The following is a 6,461-nucleotide window of genomic DNA, read 5'->3' as shown; positions in this document are numbered from 1 at the left end:
GTTCGCTAGTGTGTGTGTTTACTACCACAGATGGGTTAAATGCGGAGGACACATTTCGCTGTACACTGTACAGTGACAAATACGTGCACCCTTACCTTAAAATAGCATTTGCATCACAGCTTGGCCAGTTTGTCGGAAATTTCAATGTTTCCAATTTCAGACGATGTTCATGTGGTACGTCCTGGTAGGGAAACTTTTATAACATGACATCAGAATCACTTAGTAAGTCAAACAGTGTTGATGCAGATTTATTGACTAAGCAGTGCCTTTAAGCTGCTATAGGTAGCCGAGCTGTGTAACACATCTAGATTAATCATAACTGAATAGAGGAAGTCAAAGATGATCACAGGGTTCTCAGCTCTATGATAATCAGAACACCAATAAACCTGTTCAGACAAACAGAAATGGCAGAAATGATTAGCTTGTCATCCCTTTTTGCTCTTCTTCTGCTTAGTTCATTCATTCAGTCTTACTACTAGTTAAAGTCTTACTTTTCAGTGAGTTTTCAGTGAGTTCTTGAGCAGACACATGAGCAGGGGTGTCAACCTATGGCCTTTTATCAGTTATTCTATTTTAAAAATTTGTCTAAGTTACATATAAGCTTAAACACAGTATACAGACAATGTAACCCACAAAAAAAAATATATATATTTTGACATTTTTGTGTTTACCACCTCAATGAATTTGATATGTATTACGTAAGTAATACATAAGTAATGGAGACAAAAATATGACATAGTCCCTCAATTGTCACAGGGTCCACCGTAATTGGACAAACTAACAATTATAAATCGTGCAGTTTAGATATCTTCTGTGATCTTGTAGGTGTTTTTTTTTTTGTTTTGTTTTTTACAAATGTACCAAACTGTTGATTTATCCATACCTAAAGTTTCTGCTGTCTCCAAAAAAAATTCTTTTTATTTTTCAGCATAACTGGATGGCCTCCTTCCAAGGGCTGCATAGTCAGAGCTACCCAAATGCAAATTTAGCACTTGGCATCAACTGCAGTCTATTTATATTCTTAATTTGGCATGGAATAAAAAGGGAACAGGCCACACCTGGCCATAAAACCAGTTACTTTTGAGCCTGTGAAAATGAAGGCTTAATGCTTAATGTTTTTTAAAACCCCTTTAATGAAAAGCTTGAACCACATCTTGGTTGCATTATTTTGAATCCTCTGAGATGTGGTACACAGGCAAAATGACATTTAGTCACTGTCCAAATACTTATAAACCTGACTCTATTTTCCACTTGTCATAATTGAAGCAATGGGTCACCAAACAAATGACACATTTTAAAGTAATATGACGAAGTGACAGACTTGTTAGACTCATAGCATGTCTTGGCCAAACAAGCATGTTTGAGGTAGGTGAAACCAGCCTATTTTTTTAGTAGAATCTTTTATTTAAATTCAGAGGCATAATTGTATTTTTAATGAATGAATTTAATTTAATTATTATGTGTTTGATAGAAATAAAATAAAATGTATTCAATTTAATTTATATGTACAATTTGCACTTTTATCAGTCAGTTTGATATAGCAGTTGACCATTGGCACATACTGTTAAGTACATACTAGATCAGTGTTGGGAAAGAAAACACTGTGAAAGCCTGCAACTTTTTTTTTTACCTTTGATAAGCAGCATGGCTCCTCCCCGGAGTGTGTTGGTCTGGGTCTGCAGGGGTCATACTGTTTAAAAGCTGTCGATTCAACATAACATTTTTTATGTTTTTTTATTTTTATTGTTAATTGCTATAATTATTCATATTATATATTCATATTATATATATATATATATATATATATATATATATATATACATATTATATTTAATTATATATAATAATAATTATAATATATATATATATATATATATATATATATATATATATAAAATATATTATTATAATTATATATAATTATATATTATAATATATATATTATAATTTTAATATATATATATATATATATTATATAATTATTATTATTATTCAGTGCCCCTTTGGGAGTTCAATTGCTCTGTATCTTTGTATATTCAATCTTTCCACATATTATTGTAAGAATACATTCTAACAGTCTATATATTTCTAACCTCATTTATTTATGATCATATTCTACTCTCTGTTTTATAAAGTATCAGCTCTGTTTCTAGACTTTCCCACTTCAGCAGCTTCTATGAGAGAATAAAATGAGAGTAAAAATGCAAAGCATTCATTAACTTTATTACTTCATTAATTTCTGCAGACTTGAACGAATAGGAGATCCAACCCAAGACTTTGTAATCCAACAATGTCTTACAGCACTGTTAACAACAGAAAGCAACCACGGGTTACACTCCCATTGAATATGCTGCCCACCACAGCAGTGTGCAGAGCTGTGTAATAAAGGGAGCATTAAGCTGATCTTAAACACACACAGGTGATCACCACAGGCTCCAGACTGGTATTAAAATGCAATGGGAAATAGATTTCTCCCACCAGGCCATGTAGGTGCATTAGGTGGCTCCAGGGTAAGGGTGCTTTCATTTATAGTTTGTACAATAATGCATTTGTTCCTCATGGCTATACATCATTTGTTTTTGCCCCCTATATGTTATTTAAAGTTGGTTTTACATACTGGTTCAGCTTCAGTAACTGCTGACGATTTTAAAGGCGGGGCCCTGATGTATGTTTTGTTCTAGACATTTTAGGGAAAATTTCAGCAGTTTCTGTTCTTTTTTGAAGCACATGGTGATGATATATTGAATGGGTCAATCAAGTAATACAGAGGCTGGAGGTAAGTTTCAAAATGCTGGAATCTAAATGCTGGGGGCGTTTAGAAAAAGGCGTTTTCTTGCATGTGCCATTTGACCTATGACCCACAAATGGATTCATTTTGTTAATCTGGACTCCACTACATCTGCTTGCCTAAAGAAATCGACAGAGGCAGATGAACTTTATCCCCCTATCAATAGTAGTTACATCATGACAACCAAACACATGCACATAATGACGTCCACTGAGAAGAAAGCTGTTGTTTTTTTGTTTTTTTTAGATTGAAGATAGGGGATAGTTCACATGCAGAATGCTAACATATATAATTTTACATGGCCCGCAAGTTAGAATACTGATATTTATGTATTATGTATTATATTTTCCTCTATGTATGTATTTCTTTTACAGTTGTTTAGAGTCCTAAATGCATGTCCTCTCAACAGTAGCTATTGTGGCCCATATTGTAGGTCAGCTTTTTTTTTTTTTTTTTTAGAACATCTGTTTGCACCATCTTCAGTCTGGTCACTAATAATTGACCGAGACATTTCCTGGTGACAGCGCGGCTAAGTGGTGCGAAGTGTCCCCTATGCAAACAGTGTTAAAAACATTGTGTAGCGAGGTCAATTTGTTGTCACAGGCTCAATGTCACTTGATGGCTTAGGATTGATCATTACATTGGTAGTTGGGTTAATGCATTGGCAACAAGACAGTCAGGACAGTCAGTCAGGATAAACTGGAGGTCTAGCATATGTTCTCAATAAGTATTTTGTAACATACAGATAAATAGAAAGGTAGACAAAAATGTGTTCATCTGAAAGGAACATCTCCCAAAGGATTCAATAGTAATGCAGTAATGCAACTATTGAGTAACTGTGTCGTGGTGTTGTCTTTGGTATTGGATGGTTTGAAGACGAGCACATCAGCTGTTTCAGTAATTAATGTAGATACAAAATTTAACTTGCAAAAAGCTTGCCTAATATATATATACATATATATATATATATATATATATATATATATATATATATATATATATATGTGTGTGTGTGTGTGTGTGTGTGTGTGTATTATTTCCCTATACAAGTGACTAATTTAGCAAGGTAAGTACAGGGATTGATGGTCACAATTACTCATGTCTAGAATTTTCTACCCATTGGTTTATTCGTATCTTAGGTCATTGATGCCAATTGGCATTAGCCATTTTTTAGTTTTGAATGAGTCCTTTCAGCCTTTGTCATGTGCTTTGTTTTCTTGCTTGACTACACCTATCCTCTACTAATTTATTCACCAGCTTTAGCAAAAGACTCCAGCAAAGGAAAAAGAAAAACCTTCACTGAGGTTTTTAAACTGCATCATGCCTCCCTGTTTCCCTAGGCGGTGTGTGTGTGTGTATGAATGTTTGCGGTCATGGTTCCAACTCACCCATCTATCAGGAGTGGCATTTGCTTTCACAATGGCATTCAGGACACATAATGGGCTTAGGCTTGGGCAGCGATGGCCTGAACTGAGTTTGGGACACTGCTGATGGATTTGGCAGACTCCAGCAGTTGAAGGCAGACTGGCTGCATTAGAAATGAGCTGAAAGCAGTGGTTTGTACATTAGCAATCTGACCAACATATCAGGATTCTTATTATGAGAGGAGAGTCTTTTTTGTGTTAAATATAGAGATGGCCCCAGACCCCTAGACTATGACAGAACGTACTGTACTCATATTTGGGGAAAAGGCTACAGAAACTACACTTCTTGATCAGGATTGTGTGGGTGACTCATAGACTTCCGGTTTTAGGCTTTTTCTCTGGGATAATAGTGTTTTCATTATTGCCTCTATCATATCTTCTAAGTGCACTGTGTACCTAAAGGACAGTGCATTCTCCTTCAGAACAACCCATTGGCAAGAACTGCATAAGCCTGCATAAAAGTCATATTTGTGTAAAATCCTGCAATATTACTCTACCTCATCAGTGTTTCAGTGATGGTTCTGTATCTTGCAGCTTCCACCTGTAGGGGGAGCCCAGGAGCAAAAAATACCAATTCTTGCATAATGCTGCTTTAAGTCTGTGTGAGCGATCGGTTTAAGGAGGACTGCAGTTTCATAGGAAATCTTTGTTTTTGTTAATCTTCACACTGTATTCAGGTCTGTTTTGGCCGTTATGCTTGTTTCTTAAGGAACTGTACATCAAACATTGTGAAATATTATCACCCTCTGCTGGTGAAATATAAGCACCCCCCACTGTTTCAGAGTTATTTTGCATTCTTGTGTGGACAAAGACATTTTTCAGAAATGCTGCTGCAGCCAGAGAGAAGAATCAATGTTTTCAAATATAATTAGATACGTGAATTAGACCTTACAAAAAAGTTTACTTATTCACATTTCTTATTCACATATCTTTTTTTAGTAAGGGAAAACCATTTTCACACTTAGAACCCAGGTTATTACTGGGTTATTATTTAGTGTCATACTTAACCTGAAAGTTGTAGAAACCATAACCCCCTCAGTATGAACCAGGGAAAGCTCCTTTAACACTGAATCATGTACAAAAATGCAGCCCCGCAACTTTTTTTTTCTCTAAAAACACCACTGTAAAAACAAAAGTGTGACAGAATTAGATGACTTTGCTGGCTGGGCTGCATCGCTTTTTTGGAGAATGGGCCACTTCTGTTTTTGCCACATCTCTATAAGTATATAGAGAATACAATTTACCTTTTAAAATGTAACAAATCTGTCACAGGAACAGGCCATGTTTAATTACCAGTCAATTATTGGATACATACATATATTTGACAGGAACCTACAGTGCCTTTAAAAAATATTTTATACTTTTACTTTTTAAAAAAAATTAATTTACAAAAAAACCTTCAACAAAGTAATGTGAATTACATCAATCATGTAAATCAATAAATCATGTAAATTGTGTTGCTAAATATTCACTTCTTTAAAATACTGACCTGATTCAACAGAGGTCCAGGCAACTGCTGCTAGTAGTCTCACAATTGGTGAAATGGAGATCACCTGAGTGCAGTGTGTCTCAAGTGATTACAGTATAAAGAAACCTGTCTAGATGGTCCAGTCACTCGTTAATCAGTATTCCTGGCTACGAATACACCATGAAGACAGTAGTACATTTTCAACTTAGCTTCATAAAAGCAACAAAAGGGAAATTAACCAAGGGGGTGAATACTTTTTATAGACACTTGATGGCCTTCCTTACTAGTCTCCTCCTTGCACTGTCACACAGGCTATGAGGACATCCTGCTCTAGACAGATTTCTTCTAGGCCATATTCCTTCCATTTCTTAATGGTGCATTTAATTGAACTCCTGAACACATTTTCTCTGAGTTTGCATAGAGTGATCTTTTGTCTTCTCATGGTGTATTTGTAGCTAGGAGTACTGAATAACCAGTGACCAGTCCTTCCAGACATGTGTCTGGACAATCACTGCACTACAATCACTGGAGACTGCACTCACGGAACTCAGGTGGTCTCCATTTTTACAAATGCTAATTTTGCTCATTTTGAAGGCTCTTTTGTCCAACAAAAGGTTCATTGGACTATCTGTGCTCAGCACAGGAGAGGAACAGGTTTCCGTAAAGGCCTTTTACCCGCGATCACTCCTCCATAACCGCCTGTCCAATCAACAGCCATGCTTTTAGCCCACTCGTCCACACTGCACTAGGCAAACAGACGTGTGAGTTTCAGTGTTTGTCA

This window comes from Salminus brasiliensis, chromosome 19 (assembly GCF_030463535.1).
Source record: "Salminus brasiliensis chromosome 19, fSalBra1.hap2, whole genome shotgun sequence".
Classification (NCBI taxonomy): Eukaryota; Metazoa; Chordata; class Actinopteri; order Characiformes; family Bryconidae; genus Salminus; species Salminus brasiliensis.
The sequence above is the reverse complement of the archived record's forward strand: the minus strand, read 5'-3'. Positions refer to the sequence as shown.